This window comes from Micropterus salmoides, unplaced genomic scaffold, assembly GCF_014851395.1.
Source record: "Micropterus salmoides isolate LMB-PRFRI ecotype aquatic unplaced genomic scaffold, ASM1485139v1 Ms_hic_scaffold_3213, whole genome shotgun sequence".
NCBI classification, from domain to species: Eukaryota; Metazoa; Chordata; class Actinopteri; order Centrarchiformes; family Centrarchidae; genus Micropterus; species Micropterus salmoides.
The window spans coordinates 19,020-38,964 of NW_024042500.1; the positions used below are offsets into that span (position 1 = coordinate 19,020).

Consider the following 19,945-nt stretch of genomic DNA (forward strand, 5'->3'; position numbering starts at 1 on the left):
TGCTAACATGCAACTGTCATCAGCCGGGTCACTGGGTGAGACGTGACTTCACAGCTGCTAACATGCTAACATGCAGCTGCCATCAGCCGGGTCACTGGGTGAGAGGTGACGTCACAGCTGCTAACATGCTAACATGCAGATGTCATCAGCCGGGTCACTGGGTGAGACGTGACGTCACAACTGCTAACATGCTAACATGCAGCTGGCATCAGCCGGGTCACTGGGTGAGAGGTGACGTCACAGCTGCTAACATGCTAACATGCAGCTGTCATCAGCCGGGTCACTGGGTGAGAGGTGACGTCACAGCTGCTAACATGCTAACATGCAGCTGTCATCAGCCGGGTCACTGGGTGAGAGGTGACGTCACAGCTGCTAACATGCTAACATGCAGCTGTCATCAGCCGGGTCACTGGGTGAGAGGTGACGTCACAGCTGCTAACATGCTAACATGCAGATGTCATCAGCCGGGTCACTGGGTGAGACGTGACGTCACAACTGCTAACATGCTAACATGCAGCTGTCATCAGCCGGGTCACTGGGTGAGACGTGACGTCACAGCTGCTAACATGCTAGAATGCAGATGTCATCAGCCGGGTCACTGGGTGAGAGGTGACGTCACAGCTGCTAACATGCTAACATGCAGCTGTCATCAGCCGGGTCACTGGGTGAGAGGTGACGTCACAGCTGCTAACATGCTAACATGCAGATGTCATCAGCCGGGTCACTGGGTGAGACGTGACGTCACAACTGCTAACATGCTAACATGCAGCTGCCATCAGCCGGGTCACTGGGTGAGATGTGACGTCACAGCTGCTAACATGCTAACATGCAGCTGTCATCAGCCGGGTCACTGGGTGAGAGGTGACGTCACAGCTGCTAACATGCTAACATGCAGCTGTCATCAGCCGGGTCACTGGGTGAGAGGTGACGTCACAGCTGCTAACATGCTAACATGCAGCTGTCATCAGCCGGGTCACTGGGTGAGAGGTGACGTCACAGCTGCTAACATGCTAACATGCAGCTGGCATCAGCCGGGTCACTGGGTGAGACGTGACGTCACAGCTGCTAACATGCTAACATGCCGCTGCCATCAGCCGGGTCACTGGGTGAGACGTGACGTCACAGCTGCTAACATGCTAACATGCAGCTGCCATCAGCCGGGTCACTGGGTGAGATGTGATGTCACAGCTGCTAACATGCTAACATGCAGCTTTCATCAGCCGGGTCACTGGGTGAGATGTGACGTCACAGCTGCTAACATGCTAACATGCAGCTGTCATCAGCCGGGTCACTGGGTGAGAGGTGACGTCACACCTGCTAACATGCAGCTTTCATCAGCCGGGTCACTGGGTGAGAGGTGACGTCACACCTGCTAACATGCAGCTTTCATCAGCCGGGTCACTGGGTGAGATGTGACGTCACAGTGCTAACATGCTAACATGCAGCTGTCATCAGCCGGGTCACTGGGTGAGACGTGACGTCACAGCTGCTAACATGCTAACATGCAGCTGTCATCAGCCGGGTCACTGGGTGAGACGTGACGTCACAGCTGCTAACATGTTAACATGCAGCTGCCATCAGCCGGGTCACTGGGTGAGACGTGACGTCACAGCTGCTAACATGCTAACATGCAGCTGTCATCAGCCGGGTCACTGGGTGAGAGGTGATGTCACAGCTGCTAACATGCTAACATGCAACTGTCATCAGCCGGGTCACTGGGTGAGACGTGACTTCACAGCTGCTAACATGCTAACATGCAGCTGCCATCAGCCGGGTCACTGGGTGAGAGGTGACGTCACAGCTGCTAACATGCTAACATGCAGATGTCATCAGCCGGGTCACTGGGTGAGACGTGACGTCACAACTGCTAACATGCTAACATGCAGCTGGCATCAGCCGGGTCACTGGGTGAGAGGTGACGTCACAGCTGCTAACATGCTAACATGCAGATGTCATCAGCCGGGTCACTGGGTGAGAGGTGACGTCACAGCTGCTAACATGCTAACATGCAACTGTCATCAGCCGGGTCACTGGGTGAGACGTGACTTCACAGCTGCTAACATGCTAACATGCAGCTGCCATCAGCCGGGTCACTGGGTGAGAGGTGACGTCACAGCTGCTAACATGCTAACATGCAGCTGTCATCAGCCGGGTCACTGGGTGAGAGGTGACATCACAGCTGCTAACATGCTAACATGCAGCTGTCATCAGCCGGGTCACTGGGTGAGAGGTGACGTCACAGCTGCTAACATGCTAACATGCAGCTGTCATCAGCCGGGTCACTGGGTGAGAGGTGACGTCACAGCTGCTAACATGCTAACATGCAGCTGTCATCAGCCGGGTCACTGGGTGAGAGGTGACGTCACAGCTGCTAACATGCTAACATGCAGCTGGCATCAGCCGGGTCACTGGGTGAGACGTGACGTCACAGCTGCTAACATGCTAACATGCAGCTGGCATCAGCCGGGTCACTGGGTGAGACGTGACGTCACAGCTGCTAACATGCTAACATGCCGCTGCCATCAGCCGGGTCACTGGGTGAGACGTGACGTCACAGCTGCTAACATGCTAACATGCAGCTGTCATCAGCCGGGTCACTGGGTGAGAGGTGACGTCACACCTGCTAACATGCAGCTTTCATCAGCCGGGTCACTGGGTGAGACATGACGTCACAGCTGCTAACATGCTAACATGCAGCTGTCATCAGCAGGGTCACTGGGTGAGATGTGACGTCACAGCTGCTAACATGCTAACATGCAGCTGTCATCAGCCGGGTCACTGGGTGAGAGGTGATGTCACAGCTGCTAACATGTTAACATGCAGCTGCCATCAGCCGGGTCACTGGGTGAGAGGTGATGTCACAGCTGCTAACATGTTAACATGCAGCTGGCATCAGCCGGGTCACTGGGTGAGAGGTGATGTCACAGCTGCTAACATGCTAACATGCAACTGTCATCAGCCGGGTCACTGGGTGAGACGTGACTTCACAGCTGCTAACATGCTAACATGCAGCTGCCATCAGCCGGGTCACTGGGTGAGAGGTGACGTCACAGCTGCTAACATGCTAACATGCAGATGTCATCAGCCGGGTCACTGGGTGAGACGTGACGTCACAACTGCTAACATGCTAACATGCAGCTGGCATCAGCCGGGTCACTGGGTGAGAGGTGACGTCACAGCTGCTAACATGCTAACATGCAGCTGTCATCAGCCGGGTCACTGGGTGAGAGGTGACGTCACAGCTGCTAACATGCTAACATGCAGATGTCATCAGCCGGGTCACTGGGTGAGAGGTGACGTCACAGCTGCTAACATGCTAACATGCAGATGTCATCAGCCGGGTCACTGGGTGAGACGTGACGTCACAACTGCTAACATGCTAACATGCAGCTGCCATCAGCCGGGTCACTGGGTGAGATGTGACGTCACAGCTGCTAACATGCTAACATGCAGCTGTCATCAGCCGGGTCACTGGGTGAGAGGTGACGTCACAGCTGCTAACATGCTAACATGCAGCTGTCATCAGCCGGGTCACTGGGTGAGAGGTGACGTCACAGCTGCTAACATGCTAACATGCAGCTGTCATCAGCCGGGTCACTGGGTGAGAGGTGACGTCACAGCTGCTAACATGCTAACATGCAGCTGGCATCAGCCGGGTCACTGGGTGAGACGTGACGTCACAGCTGCTAACATGCCGCTGCCATCAGCCGGGTCACTGGGTGAGACGTGACGTCACAGCTGCTAACATGCTAACATGCAGCTGCCATCAGCCGGGTCACTGGGTGAGATGTGATGTCACAGCTGCTAACATGCTAACATGCAGCTTTCATCAGCCGGGTCACTGGGTGAGATGTGACGTCACAGCTGCTAACATGCTAACATGCAGCTGTCATCAGCCGGGTCACTGGGTGAGAGGTGACGTCACACCTGCTAACATGCAGCTTTCATCAGCCGGGTCACTGGGTGAGACATGACGTCACAGCTGCTAACATGCTAACATGCAGCTGTCATCAGCAGGGTCACTGGGTGAGATGTGACGTCACAGTGCTAACATGCTAACATGCAGCTGTCATCAGCCGGGTCACTGGGTGAGAGGTGACATCACAGCTGCTAACATGCTAACATGCAGCTGGCATCAGCCGGGTCACTGGGTGAGAGGTGATGTCACAGTGATGATATCACTCTGCCCTGCTGCACTGACACATCACCACCTCACTCAGGTCCTGGACCCTCTCCCCACTTCCCCTCCTGCCTCCGGATTGGTCCGTCAGTAACTGCAGGAGACATGTAGGCTCTGATTGGACTAAAGAAGTATTGTTTTACTGAGCTTCTTTATTGATCTGTCCGGTTTTTATTTCTTCACATTTTATTAAAATAACCATCAGGATTCTCACACGACAGTATTTTATATAAGGGAGGGGTGAGAGAGGGAGAGGGAGGGAGGGGGGAGGGCGGGCTCAGTAGTATTAGCACCCCTCTCTCTCTCTCTGTCACTCGTGCTGCTGTCCTCTGAGTGAACACACTCACCTGTCCGCTCTCACCTGTGCGATGTAAACGTCAGCATGTGTCATCGCCCGTCTTTCTCTGCTGCGTCTTTACCAACCAAACGTTCATGGTGAGGTTCTTCCCTCGTCACCGCGGCGGCAGCACGCGGCGGAGACACGACCTGCTGAGGTGGCGGCGCTCGACCGACGGAGAGAGAGAGAGAGATGTAGGAAGAGGGGTGAGGACGAGAGCGACAGCACGATTCAGGTGGGAGAGAGAGAGGAAGAGGGGTGAGGAAGACTCAGGTGGGAGAGGAAGAAAAGAGAGAGGGTGAGCAGGAGTTTCAAGTATAAAGATTAAAAGTATTTCTCTGAGTAAGTAAACAGTCTGAGGCAGAAGGGGGAGGGGTGGGGGAGGGTAGAGATTAGTGTGTGTGGTCTCTAATAGCAGGTCAGCTATTTTAGCTTTAGCTTAGCCTGCGTTAGCCTCTTTCCAGTTGATCCTGTGATAACCCAGATAGCTTCAAACACACATCTACAGTCTCAGGAGAAAGTATGTGAACCTTTTGAATCACCTGGATTTCTGCTGAAGCTGGTCATAAAATGTGATCTGATCTTCATCTGCGTACACTAACACCACTCAGACAGTTATATGTTTACTTGTTTATATTGAACACACCATGGAAACAGTCACAGTGCAGGGTGGTCTGCTGTTTTTCAGAGGATCAGATATTTTTTTGGCGTGTTAGCATCACTGCATTCCTGCTGTAGTTTAGCTGTTAGCGAGTGTGTGCTCCATTAGCGTCCTCTCCACCCTCCTCCTCCTCCTCCACCCTTATTTTTTTCCTTCATTGTCTGTTTTCTCTCTTTACTTCCTGTCACTGTCTTCCTCCTGCTTCCTGTCAGATTTTTACAGTCTGTTTTATTTTATTTTGCTCTTTACAGAGGACTGCTCAGTAGTTTTACATGGTTGAGCCTTCTGTCTGTTTCACCCGACAAAGTACGTCTGTATTTGTTTCTATACTCTCAGTATTTATGATTTCATGTAATCATTTATCTTATATTATCATGGGACTACTTTCTAGTGTCCAGAAATTGGGTCATTTTAGCGTTCTGTCCTGGATTTGGATTTCTTATTCTGGTCGTCTCGTTTCTTGTCCTGGTCGTTTCGTTTCTTGTCCTGGACGTCTGGGTTTCTTGTCCTGGTCGTTTCGTTTCTTGTCCTGGATGTCTGGGTTTCTTGTCCTGGATGTCTGGTTTTCTTGTCCTGGACGTCTGGGTTTCCTGTCCTGGACGTCTGGGTTTCTTGTCCTGGACGTCTGGGTTTCTTGTCCTGGACATCTCGTTTCTTGCACTGGTCCTCTGGGTTTCTTGTCCTGGTCCTCTGGGTTTCTTGTCCTGGTCGTCTGGGTTTCTTGTCCTGCTCGTCTGGGTTTCTTGTCCTGGTCGTCTCGTTTCTTGTTCTGGACGTCTGGGGTTTCTTGTCCTGACGTGTGGGTTTCTTGCACTGGTCGTCTCGTTTCTTGTTCTGGACGTCTGGGGTTTCTTGTCCCGGACGTCTGGGGTTTCTTGTCCTGGTCGTCTCGTTTCTTGTTCTGGACGTCTGGGGTTTCTTGTCCTGACGTGTGGGTTTCTTGCACTGGTCATCCCGTTTCTTGTCCTGGTCATCTCGTGTCTTGTTCTGGACGTCTGGGGTTTCTTGTCCTGGACATGTGGGTTTCTTGCACTGGTCATCCCATTTCTTGTCCTGGTCGTCTCGTTTCTTCACCTGGTTGTCTCGTTTCTTCACCTGGTTGTCTCGTTTCTTGTTCTGGACGTCTGGGGTTTCTTGTCCTGGACGTCTGGGTTTCTTGTCCTGGATGTCTGGGTTTCTTGTCCTGGATGTCTGGGTTTCTTGTCCTGGATGTCTGGGTTTCTTGTCCTGGTCGTTTCGTTTCTTGTCCTGGACGTCTGGGTTTCTTGTCCTGGACGTCTGGGTTTCTTGTCCTGGACGTCTGGGTTTCCTGTCCTGGACGTCTGGGTTTCTTGTCCTGGACGTCTGGGTTTCTTGTCCTGGACGTCTCGTTTCTTGCACTGGTCGTCTCGTTTCTTGTCCTGCTCGTCTGGGTTTCTTGTCCTGGTTGTCTCGTTTCTTGTTCTGGACGTCTGGGGTTTCTTGTCCTGACGTGTGGGTTTCTTGCACTGGTCGTCTCGTTTCTTGCACTGGTCGTCTCGTTTCTTGTTCTGGACGTCTGGGGTTTCTTGTCCTGGACGTCTGGGGTTTCTTGTCCTGGACGTCTGGGGTTTCTTGTCCTGGACGTCTGGGTTTCTTGCACTGGTCATCCCGTTTCTTGTCCTGGTCATCTCGTGTCTTGTTCTGGACGTCTGGGGTTTCTTGTCCTGGACATGTGGGTTTCTTGCACTGGTCATCTCGTTTCTTGTCCTGGTCGTCTCGTTTCTTCACCTGGTCGTCTCATTTCTTGCACTGGTCGTCTCGTTTCTTGTTCTGGACGTCTGGGGTTTCTTGTCCTGGACGTCTGGGGTTTCTTGTCCTGAACGTCTGGGTTTCTTGCACTGGTCATCCCGTTTCTTGTCCTGTTCGTCTCGTTTCTTGTTCTGGACGTCTGGGGTTTCTTGTCCTGGATGTCTGGGGTTTCTTGTCCTGGACGTCTGGGTTTCTTGCACTGGTCGTCTCGTTTCTTGTCCTGGACGTCTGGGTTTCTTGCACTGGTCATCCCGTTTCTTGTCCTGGTCATCTCGTGTCTTGTTCTGGACGTCTGGGGTTTCTTGTCCTGGACATGTGGGTTTCTTGCACTGGTCGTCCCGTTTCTTGTCCTGGTCGTCTCGTTTCTTCACCTGGTCGTCTCGTTTCTTGTTCTGGACGTCTGGGGTTTCTTGTCCTGGACGTCTGGGTTTCTTGTCCTGGTCGTTTCGTTTCTTGTCCTGGTCGTTTCGTTTCTTGTCCTGGACGTCTGGGTTTCTTGTCCTGGACGTCTGGGTTTCTTGTCCTGGACGTCTGGGTTTCCTGTCCTGGACGTCTGGGTTTCTTGTCCTGGACGTCTGGGTTTCTTGTCCTGGACGTCTGGGTTTCCTGTCCTGGACGTCTGGGTTTCTTGTCCTGGACGTCTGGGTTTCTTGTCCTGGTCGTCTCGTTTCTTGTCCTGCTCGTCTGGGTTTCTTGTCCTGGTTGTCTCGTTTCTTGTTCTGGACGTCTGGGGTTTCTTGTCCTGACGTGTGGGTTTCTTGCACTGGTCGTCTCGTTTCTTGCACTGGACGTCTGGGGTTTCTTGTCCTGGACGTCTGGGGTTTCTTGTCCTGGACGTCTGGGGTTTCTTGCACTGGTCATCCCGTTTCTTGTCCTGGTCATCTCGTGTCTTGTTCTGGACGTCTGGGGTTTCTTGTCCTGGACATGTGGGTTTCTTGCACTGGTCATCTCGTTTCTTGTCCTGGTCGTCTCGTTTCTTCACCTGGTCGTCTCGTTTCTTGTTCTGGACGTCTGGGGTTTCTTGTCCTGGACGTCTGGGTTTCTTGCACTGGTCGTCTCATTTCTTGCACTGGTCGTCTCATTTCTTGTTCTGGACGTCTGGGGTTTCTTGTCCTGGACGTCTGGGGTTTCTTGTCCTGGACGTCTGGGTTTTTTGTCCTGGTCGTCTCATTTCTTGTTCTGGACGTCTGGGGTTTCTTGTCCTGGACGTCTGGGTTTCTGGCACTGGTCGTCTCGTTTCTTGTTCTGGACATCTGGGGTTTCTTGTCCTGGACGTCTGGGGTTTCTTGTCCTGGACGTCTGGGTTTCTTGTCCTGGACGTCTGGGTTTCTTGCACTGGTCATCCCGTTTCTTGTCCTGGTCATCTCGTGTCTTGTTCTGGATGTCTGGAGTTTCTTGTCCTGGAAGGAAGGGTTTCTTGCACTGGTCGTCTCGTTTCTTGTCCTGGTTGTCTCGTTTCTTGTTCTGGACGTCTGGGGTTTCTTGTCCTGGATGTCTGGGGTTTCTTGTCCTGGATGTCTGGGTTTCTTGCACTGGTCGTCTCGTTTCTTGTTCTGGACATCTGGGGTTTCTTGTCCTGGACGTCTGGGGTTTCTTGTCCTGGTCATCTTGTTTCTTGTTCTGGACGTCTGGGGTTTCTTGTCCTGGATGTCTGGGGTTTCTTGTCCTGGACGTCTGGGTTTCTTGCACTGGTCGTCTCATTTCTTGTCCTGGACGTCTGGGTTTCTTGCATTGGTCATCCCGTTTCTTGTCCTGGTCATCTCGTGTCTTGTTCTGGACGTCTGGGGTTTCTTGTCCTGGACATGTGGGTTTCTTGCACTGGTCGTCTCGTTTCTTGTCCTGGTCGTCTCGTTTCTTCACCTGGTCGTCTCGTTTCTTGTTCTGGACGTCTGGGGTTTCTTGTCCTGGACGTCTGGGTTTCTTGTCCTGGTCGTTTCGTTTCTTGTCCTGGATGTCTGGGTTTCTTGTCCTGGACGTCTGGTTTTCTTGTCCTGGACGTCTGGGTTTCCTGTCCTGGATGTCTGGGGTTTCTTGTCCTGGACGTCTGGGTTTCTTGCACTGGTCGTCTCATTTCTTGTCCTGGACGTCTGGGTTTCTTACACTGGTCATCCCGTTTCTTGTCCTGGTCATCTCGTGTCTTGTTCTGGACGTCTGGGGTTTCTTGTCCTGGACATGTGGGTTTCTTGCACTGGTCGTCTCGTTTCTTGTTCTGGACGTCTGGGGTTTCTTGTCCTGGACGTCTGGGTTTCTTGCACTGGTCGTCTCATTTCTTGTCCTGGTTGTCTCGTTTCTTGTTCTGGACGTCTGGGGTTTCTTGTCCTGGACGTCTGGGTTTCTTGTCCTGGTCGTTTCGTTTCTTGTCCTGGATGTCTGGGTTTCTTGTCCTGGACGTCTGGTTTTCTTGTCCTGGACGTCTGGGTTTCCTGTCCTGGACGTCTGGGTTTCCTGTCCTGGTCGTTTCGTTTCTTGTCCTGGATGTCTGGGTTTCTTGTCCTGGACGTCTGGTTTTCTTGTCCTGGACGTCTGGGTTTCCTGTCCTGGACGTCTGGGTTTCTTGTCCTGGACGTCTCGTTTCTTGTCCTGCTCCTCTGGGTTTCTTGTCCTGCTCGTCTGGGTTTCTTGTCCTGCTCGTCTGGGTTTCTTGTCCTGGTTGTCTCGTTTCTTGTTCTGGACGTCTGGGTTTCTTGTCCTGGACGTGTGGGTTTCTTGCACTGGTCGTCTCGTTTCTTGCACTGGTCGTCTCGTTTCTTGTTCTGGACGTCTGGGGTTTCTTGTCCTGGACGTCTGGGGTGTCTTGTCCTGGTCGTCTCGTTTCTTGTTCTGGACGTCTGGGTTTCTTGCACTGGTCATCCCGTTTCTTGTCCTGGTCATCTCGTGTCTTGTTCTAGACGTCTGGGGTTTCTTGTCCTGGACATGTGGGTTTCTTGCACTGGTCGTCCCGTTTCTTGTCCTGGTCGTCTCATTTCTTGTCCTGGTTGTCTCGTTTCTTGTTCTGGACGTCTGGGGTTTCTTGTTCTGGACGTCTGGGTTTCTGGCACTGGTCGTCTCGTTTCTTGTTCTGGACGTCTGGGGTTTCTTGTCCTGGACGTCTGGGGTTTCTTGTCCTGGACGTCTGGGTTTCTTGCACTGGTCGTCTCGTTTCTTGTCCTGGACGTCTGGGTTTCTTGCACTGGTCATCTCATGTCTTGTTCTGGACGTCTGGGGTTTCTGGCACTGGTCGTCTCGTTTCTTGTTCTGGACGTCTCGTTTCTTGTTCTGGACGTCTCGTTTCTTGTTCTGGACGTCTGGGGTTTCTTGTCCTGGACGTCTGGGTTTCTGGCACTGGCCGTCTTGTTTCTTGTTCTGGACGTCTGGGGTTTCTTGCACTGGTCATCTCGTTTCTTGTCCTGGTTGTCTCGTTTCTTGTTCTGGACGTCTGGGGTTTCTTGTCCTGGTCGTCTCGTTTCTTGTTCTGGACGTCTGGGGTTTCTTGTCCTGGATGTCTGGGGTTCTTGTCCTGGACGTTGGTCTTTCATTTGGGTTTGTCTCTGTGAGTTGATTTGATGTGAATATGAACTGAAAGCGGCTGACAGAAGGAAACACAGATTTAAAGGCTCTGTTAACACGAGAGGTTAAAAGATCGTCAGTGATAAGGAAAACTACTGTATGGTCCTTCAAAAATGACGTTATGTAAACTTTGAAGGCAATCAGATTACAGGAGGGAAACAACCCCTTCGTCCTCTACCTATGAAATTAATAATTTTATTTCTTTTCTTAAATTTATTTGTCATGTTTTCATTTTCCACTAACGTATCAATCTTATGTTTTTGTTTTGGATGCATTTTCTTAGTGTTTCCATAATTTTTACCTCTCCATCCCTTCGCCTCCCTCCTCCTCCTTTCTCCTGCCTCAGGTTTCTGAATAATTTTCCTCTTCCTTCATCACTCTCTAATCTAAATCTAATTATCATAATCAGGCTCCAGGTGCCTCGTTTGGCTCTCCGTCACCGTCTGAGCACGCTCACTGGTGGCGTGTGTCGCCCCACCCCTTGGCGCCGTCGGCCAATCGCCTTCCTCTGCTTCATCCTGTCCGTCAGCGCTCTCCAGCCGCTGGCCAAACGGGTAAGAGCGGCTGCTGACTGGCTTCTGGTTAAACGAATAACAACGGGGTTCATACAGATGGAAACAGTGACAGGAGAGACAGCATGAAGCGTCTGGATCAGGCCTCCACGAGCCTCCAGTCCAGCATCAGGGCTTCAAGTCTTCAATTCTAACTCAGATGAGCGCACACTCATTGTTAACGGGGCGTGGTACTTATACACAGTCAGTGTATTACCTGCAGTAGACAGCAGTTTGGACCAGGAGAGAGTTGTACTAGCATGGAAGCTAAAGCAGCGTACTGCTGTGGACAGCAGCAAGCTGGGTGTAATATCCTCAGCTCTTTACCTCAGACTTTCAGCGGTTTGTGGAAGAGACAGAGAATGAAAGAACATTTAAATGAGTGACTAAGACATTGAAGACAAAGTGCTGTTCACTGTGAAGACGAAAGGGAGACTTTTCAAACCAGAGTGTACAGAAGAACTTAACGTCCAGAAGAGGCAGAAGGGAAACGTGAGGTTTCATTTATTTAGACAGCAGTGCTCTTCAGCAGGGGTCTCTCTGGCGGACATACTACTGCAGCATGCAGAATGAAACTTTTAAATGTTGTTTTGCAGTATGCTAGGCCAGGCTGAGAAATCAGAAGTCAATAGGTGGAATATAAAAGGAAGAACCACCTAAAACTCTTTTTAAACGTAATCCTGTGTATGGAGAACAAGGCTGCAGCCGATCTAGCTAGCTTGCTTGCAAATGTTTGCGCATAAATAAGAATTATATCAAATAAAAAGTACTGTAACTTGACACTAACAACGTAATGTTAGTTTAGTTTTTAGTTTTTTGTGCTTAAGTGCTTCACCAGACAAGAATTTCCTGTCCATCAGGAGCCAGATGTGTCTTGATATAAGTAAATAGCTGACTGGCCGGCCGGCTCGTTAGCTTCCCCTGCTGCCGTTTGTGGAGTTTCTCAACTTCGAAAGTGTTGGACCACATGTTCGATTTTACCATCAACTTTCGTAAAAGTGCCAATATTCCAAATCTACACAGCTGATTTCTCGCCTCAAAACTTCTCTGAAGTGGATTTAGTGATGAAATAACACATTCAAATTGTAAACAAACGTTCTGTTGTTGAAGAAAATACCGTTAGTTGTTACTGTTCTAGCACTTTGCATTATGGGACACAGTACGACAGGTAGACTGGTTCGATGCAGGCTGCAGATTTTGCTTTTATTGCATACTGCATTAGGACACATCAGTACCGACAAATAAGGCTTCCAGTCCAGCCTTAGTCCTCTTCAGAGAGGGTTTCATGGAGTGATTGTCTGGATTCAGAGCAGCAGCATCATTCAGAGGAACACGCTGAAATCTCCATGGTGACCATGAATCGTCTTTGTTCAAACACAAGAACGCATCTTTAAAGTCTGTAGGAAAGTGAAGTTTGGTTTCAGTCTGATCTCCCAGCTGGTCTCCGGTTGTGTCCACAGCAGTACACGTAGCTTAGCTTCAGTACAACTCTCTGCTTCTCCAAAATGAGGACACAGCGACCGCCATCTGTCGCAGGAAACACGATGACCATGTACAAGTACCTCAGAGACGCACTGCAAACATCCTGAGCTATCCCTTTACGGACGCTGAGTCTCAGGTGTTTAAACATGCAGGTAACGGCCTGTCCAGGGCACCATCAAGCAGAAATATCACCATGCTTTCACACTCGTGACAAACAAAGACACTGCAGGTCAGAAAACAGCGTCTGATGATGGAGACAGCAGCTCTGTGCTGCGTTCATGGACCTTCTGAAAAGCTCGGCAGTCACAGCGCTCAGTTGAAGCACACCTTTTATCTCTCACTTACTCCATTTTCTCTGCTGTCTTCTGCTCTTCTTCCTTTTCTACTTTTACGCATGTTTTTATGCTTCTGTCTTTCACCGCCTCCTTCGTTTTCTACAAAAGTAAAGTTTTTCTGTAAATTCCTCCTTCTGAAAACCAGATATTAACGACTGACATGTAGTTTCCTGTTTGGTGCTGAAGGTGGCGTTGTACCGCTCCTTCCCGACTCGCCTCCTCTCTCGGGCCTGGGGTCGTCTGAATGGGGTGGAGCTCCCCACCTGGCTCCGGAAACCCGTGTACTCTCTCTACATCTGGACCTTCGGGGTCAACATGCAGGTCAGTGCAAACCCAGTGGCTCTGTCCTCTAGACCCCCAGAACCCCCTGGGACACTCACACCTGTAACCTAAGACCAGTGAGACCTGTAACACAAGTGAGACCTGTAAGACCAGTGAGACCTGTGAGGCCTGTGAGACCAGTGAGACCAGTGAGGCCTGTGAGACCAGTGAGGCCTGTGAGACCAGTAAGACCTGTGAGACCAGTAAGACCTGTGAGACCAGTGAGGCCTGTAAGACCAGTGAGACCTGTGAGACCTGTGAGACCTGTGAGACCAGTAAGACCTGTGAGACCTGTGAGACCAGTGAGACCTGTGAGACCAGTGAGGCCTGTGAGACCAGTGAGGCCTGTAAGACCAGTGAGACCTGTAAGACCAGTGAGACCTGTGAGACCTGTGAGACCAGTGAGACCAGTGAGGCCTGTGAGACCAGTGAGGCCTGTGAGACCAGTGAGGCCTGTAAGACCAGTGAGACCTGTAAGACCAGTGAGACCTGTGAGACCTGTGAGACCAGTAAGACCTGTGAGACCAGTGAGGCCTGTGAGACCAGTAAGACCTGTGAGACCTGTGAGACCAGTGAGACCTGTGAGACCAGTGAGACCAGTGAGGCCTGTGAGACCAGTGAGGCCTGTGAGACCAGTGAGGCCTGTAAGACCAGTGAGACCTGTGAGACCAGTGAGACCTGTGAGACCAGTAAGACCAGTGAGGCCTGTGAGACTAGTAAGACCTGTGAGACCAGTAAGACCTGTGAGACCAGTGAGACCAGTGAGGCCTGTGAGACCAGTGAGGCCTGTAAGACCAGTGAGACCTGTGAGACCAGTGAGACCTGTGAGACCAGTGAGACCAGTGAGGCCTGTGAGACTAGTAAGACCTGTGAGACCAGTGAGGCCTGTAAGACCAGTGAGACCTGTGAGACCAGTGAGACCTGTGAGACCAGTGAGACTAGTCTTTCTGCAAAAGGCAGAATATACACTATATTGCCAAAGGTTTTGGGACACCCCTCCAAATCATTGACTACAGGTGTTCCAGTCATGTCTTTGGCCACAGATGAAGTCGAGCACCTCGGCTGCAGACTGCAACCATCTGTGAAAGAACGCGTCGCTCTCAGGAGCTCGGTGGATTCAGGCGTGGTACCCTGACAGGTTGCCACCTGTGCAGCAAGTCCTTTCCTGAATTTTCCTCACTACTAAATATTCCACTTTCGGCTGTTAGTGGTGTTATAACAAAGAGGAAGCGACTGGGAACAACAGAAACTCAGCCACATAAAATCAAAAAAAGCAGGGTCAGAACACGCCGAGGTGCACAGAAGTCTCCAACTTTCTGCAGAGTCGGCAGCTACAGACCTCCAAATGCTGTGTGGCCTTCGGATTAGCTCAGGAACAGTGCGTAGAGAGCTTCGTGGAACGGGTTTCCACGGCCGAGCAGCTGCGTCCAAGCCTGACATCACCAAGTGCAATGCAAAGCGTCGGACGCAGCGGTGTAAAGCACGCCGCCACTGGAGACTAGAGCAGAGGAGGCGTGTTCTCTGGAGTGACCAATCAAAGCTGCTCCTGAACCTGGTGGACGGCGTTCCCAGCAGAGCGACGCTGCTCCTGAACCTGGTGGACGGCGTTCCCAGCAGAGCGAAGCTGCTCCTGAACCTGGTGGACGGCGTTCCCAGCAGAGTGAAGCTGCTCCAGCTGCAGAGGCCGACTCATGTTAAACATCAGGGACTGACCTGCATGTCGACCCAAAACTTTTGGCAGTATACTGTATAAATAAGCATGTGACCAGACTCCTCCCGGACCGTCTGCACCTCCTCCACCAAGCACCTCCTTTATCACTCTGTTTGTGCTCTGACCTTTGTGTTCCTTTCGGCCAATAGGAAGCCGCCGTGGAGGATCTGCATCACTACAGGAATCTGGGGGAGTTCTTCCGTCGACGCCTCAAACCTGCAGTCCGACCAGTCTGCGCCTCCTCGTGTCTGGTAACCCTCCTCCTCCTCCTCCTCGTGTCTGGTAACCCTCCTCCTCCTCCTCCTCGTGTCTGGTAACCCTCCTCCTCCTCCTCCTCGTGTCTGGTAACCCTCCTCCTCCTTCTCGTGTCTCGTGTCTGATAACCCCCCCCCCCCCCCCCTCCTCCTCCTCCTCCTCATGTCTGGTAACCCTCCTCCTCCTCGTGTCTGGTAACCTTCCTCCTCCTGATGTCTGGTAACCCTCCTCCTCCTCATGTCTGGTAACCCTCCTCCTCCTCCTCCTCCTCCTCCTCCTCGTGTCTGGTAACCTTCCTCCTCCTCTCGTGTCTGGTAACCCTCCTCCTCCTCCTCGTGTCTGGTAACCCTCCTCCTCCTTCTCATGTCTGGTAACCCTCCTCCTCCTCCTCGTGTCTGGTAACCCTCCTCCTCCTCCTCCTCGTGTCTGGTAACCCTCCTCCTCCTTCTCATGTCTGGTAACCTTCCTCCTCCTCCTCGTGTCTGGTAACCCTCCTCCTCCTTCTCATGTCTGGTAACCCTCCTCCTCCTCCTCGTGTCTGGTAACCCTCCTCCTCCTCCTCCTCCTCGTGTCTGGTAACCCTCCTCCTCCTCCTCCTCGTGTCTGGTAACCCTCCTCCTCCTCCTCCTCCTCCTCATGTCTGGTAACCTTCCTCCTCCTCATGTCTGGTAACCCTCCTCCTCCTCCTCCTTCTCGTGTCTCGTGTCTGATAACCCCCCCCCCCCCCCTCCTCCTCCTCCTCGTGTCTGGTAACCCTCCTCCTTCTCGTGTCTGGTAACCCCCTCCTTCTCGTGTCTGGTAACCCCCCTCCTCCTCCTCCTCCTCCTCGTGTCTGGTAACCCTCCTCCTCCTCCTCCTCCTCCTCGTGTCTGGTAACCCTCCTCCTCCTCCTCCTCGTGTCTGGTAACCCTCCTCCTCCTCCTCCTCGTGTCTGGTAACCCTCCTCCTCCTCGTGTCTGGTAACCCTCCTCCTCCTCCTCCTCGTGTCTGGTAACCCTCCTCCTCCTCCTTCTCGTGTCTCGTGTCTGGTAACCCTCCTCCTCCTCCTTCTCGTGTCTCGTGTCTGATAACCCCCCCCTCCTCCTCCTCCTCCACGTGTCTGGTAACCCTCCTCCTCCTCCTCCTCCTCGTGTCTGGTAACCCTCCTCCTCCTCCTCCTCCTCCTCGTGTCTGGTAACCCTCCTCCTCCTCCTCGTGTCTGGTAACCCTCCTCCTCCTCCTTCTCCTCGTTCTCGTGTCTCGTGTCTGGTAACCCCCCCCCCCCTCCTCCTCCTCCTCCTCCTCCTCCTCGTGTCTGGTAACCCTCCTCCTCCTCCTCCTCCTCGTGTCTGGTAACCCTCCTCCTCCTCCTCCTCCTCCTCCTCGTGTCTGGTAACCCTCCTCCTCCTCCTCCTCTCGTGTCTGGTAACCCTCCTCCTCCTCCTCCTCCTCCTCCTCGTGTCTGGTAACCCTCTTCCTCCTCCTCGTGTCTGGTAACCCTCCTCCTCCTCCTCCTCCTCGTGTCTGGTAACCTTCCTCCTCCTCCTCCTCCTCATGTCTGGTAACCCTCCTCCTCCTCCTCCTCATGTCTGGTAACCCTCCTCCTCCTCCTTCTCGTGTCTGGTAACCCTCCTCCTCCTCCTCCTCCTCCTCGTGTCTGGTAACCCTCCTCCTCCTCCTCCTCCTCGTGTCTGGTAACCCTCCTCCTCCTCCTCCTCCTCGTGTCTGGTAACCCTCCTCCTCCTCCTCCTCCTCCTCCTCGTGTCTGGTAACCCTCCTCCTCCTCCTCCTCCTCCTCCTCGTGTCTGGTAACCCTCCTCCTCCTCGTGTCTGGTAACCCTCCTCCTCCTCCTTTTTCTCGTGTCTGGTAACCCTCCTCCTCCTCCTCCTTCTCGTGTCTGGTAACCCTCCTCCTCCTCCTCCTCCTCCTCGTGTCTGGTAACCCTCCTCCTCCTCCTTCTCGTGTCTGGTAACCCTCCTCCTCCTCCTCTTCCTCCTCGTGTCTGGTAACCCTCCTCCTCCTCCTCGTGTCTGGTAACCCTCCTCCTCCTCCTTCTCGTGTCTGGTAACCCTCCTCCTCCTCCTCCTCCTCTTCCTCCTCGTGTCTGGTAACCCTCCTCCTCCTCGTGTCTGGTAACCCTCCTCCTCCTCCTCCTCGTGTCTGGTAACCCTCCTCCTCCTCCTCCTCGTGTCTGGTAACCCTCTTCCTCCTCGTGTCTGGTAACCCTCCTCCTCCTCCTCCTCCTCGTGTCTGGTAACCCTCCTCCTCCTCCTCCTCCTCGTGTCTGGTAACCCTCCTCCTCCTCCTCCTCCTCGTGTCTGGTAACCCTCCTCCTCCTTCTCGTGTCTGGTAACCCTCCTCCTCCTCCTCCTCCTCCTCCTCCTCGTGTCTGGTAACCCTCCTCCTCCTCGTGTCTGGTAACCCTCCTCCTCCTCCTCGTGTCTGGTAACCCTCCTCCTCCTCGTGTCTGGTAACCCTCCTCCTCCTCCTCCTCCTCGTGTCTGGTAACCCTCCTCCTCCTCCTCCTCCTCGTGTCTGGTAACCCTCCTCCTCCTCCTCCTGAACTGTGATGCTTGCTTCTCTCAGATCTCGCCAGCTGATGGGAGGATCTCCACTTCGGTCGGGTAGAGAACTCAGAGGTGGAGCAGGTGAAGGGGGTCACCTACAGTCTGGAGAACTTCCTGGGTCCACAGAAGAGGCGAGGCAACGGTAAGACCACGCCCACTCCACCATGACGCATGTGACATCACGGATCCATTAAAAATCTGTGACTCAAACAGTCAGACACAACAGTCTTGACCTGGACCTGGGATTTGTTGGTCTTGACCTGGGACTTATATTTACATTTATTCATTTAGCTGACGCTTTTATCCAAAGCGACTTACATTTGCTCTACATGTCAGAGGTCACACGCCTCTGGAGCAACTAGGGGTTAAGTGTCTTGCTCAGGGACACAATGGCATAGTCTTATCCATTGCGCAATTTCCACTGGACCTGGGACTTGTTGGTCTGGACCTGGGACTTGTTGGTGTGGGACTTGTTGGTCTGGACCTGGGATTTGTTGGTCTGGACCTGGGACTTGTTGGTCTGGGATGTGTTGGTCTGGACCTGGGAGTGTTGGTCTGGGACTTGTTGGTCTGCACCTGGGACTTGTTGGTTTGGATCTGGGACTTGTTGGTCTGGGACTTGTTGGTTTGGATCTGGGACTTGTTGGTCTGGGACTTGTTGGTTTGGATCTGGGACTTGTTGGTCTGCACCTGGGACTTGTGGGACTTGTTGGTCTTGACCTGGGACTTGTTGGTCTTGGCCTGGGACTTGTTGGTCTTGGCCTGGGACTTGTTGGTTTGGGTCTGGGACTTGTTGGTTTTGATTTGGGACTTGTTGGTCTGGGACTTGTTGGTCTTGACCTGGGACTTGTTGGTTTTGATTTGGGACTTGTTGGTCTGCACCTGCGATTTGGTCTTGACCTGGGACTCGTTGGTCTTGACCTGGGACTTGTTGGTCTGCACCTGGTACTTGTTGGTCTTGACCTGGGACTTGTTGGTTTTGATTTGGGACTTGTTGGTCTGCACCTGGGATTTGGTCTTGACCTGGGACTCGTTGGTCTTGACTTGGGACTTGTTGGTCTTGACCTGGGACTTGTTGGTCTGGGACTTGTTGGTCTTGACCTGGGACTTGTTGAAGATTGATTGTGTCCCTCTTTCTTTAGAGTCCTCGTCGTCCTTCAGGGACCTCCTCCTGTCGTCTCCTGACAACGACCTGTTCCACGTCGTGGTCTACCTGGCTCCAGGAGACTATCACTGTTTCCATTCACCTACAGACTGGAGGGTGGAGCTTCGGCGTCACTTCCCAGGTGAGAGTCTGTTCACCTATTCACCTTTCTGGTGTCTGCGCTCTACCTGCCCTTCATCTCTCTCTCCTCGTTAGGCTCGTTAATGTCGGTTAACCCGGGCGTGGCTCGTTTGGTCAAAGAGCTCTTCTGCCTTAACGAGCGTGTGGCGCTCACCGGCCACTGGCAGCACGGCTTCTTCTCATTAACAGCAGTCGGAGCCACAAACGTGGGCTCCATCAGGGTTTACTTCGACCAGGTGAGTTTGAACCGCTTCTACTTTAATAAAACCTTGTTGTTGTGTATTTTAAAGTATTGCAGTATATCTGTTCTTTTCCTTCAGTCGGCCAATCAGAGGAATTAATGACATAAATATTGGTATTAAATATAAATATACCTTTGTGTTTAATATTTAGTTTCAGCAGTTTTTGTGTTTCGTCCTCAGGAGCTTCAGACCAACGCTCCTCGCTACAATAAAGGCTCCTTCGATGACCACAGCTATGTTGCCATCGGCGACCAGGCCTTGAAGGCGTCGAGTGAAGGGGGCGTGGTCTCAGCGATGGAGGGGGCGTGGTCTTACAGAAGGGGGCCCCCGTGGGGGAGTTTAACCTCGGCTCCACCATTGTTCTGCTTTCGAAGCTCCTAAGACTTCACCTTCAACCTGCAGCCAGGACAGCGAATCAGAATGGGAGAAGGGCTCGGTAGCCTCTGATTGGCCAAGCTGCAGACTCAGGGGGAGGGGCCTGGTGACTAGGAACTGCTGGGGATGATGAATGTCAGACAGATATTAAGACTTTAGGGCTTGTGGGTAATTTCTCTGTAAAGAAGACGCTGTTATGAACCTGAAGATGTTTTTATGACAAGGACTCAAACTCCCAGAATGCCTTGTGCCAATCTTTTCTCTCTATTTTTTTTTCTATTCTGTCTCAAAGTCGCTCGTCCTGAAACTAAATTGAAATATTCCTTTAAATCAGCGAAAAGAAAACA

At 52.4% G+C, this 19,945-nt stretch overlaps 1 pseudogene; it reads left to right on the top strand.

The window, feature by feature from the left end:
* The window catches only part of LOC119884138, a 28,580-nt pseudogene extending 8,843 nt beyond the window's left edge, over window positions 1-19,737 (top strand).
* Window positions 19,738-19,945: the final 208 nt, after the last annotated feature.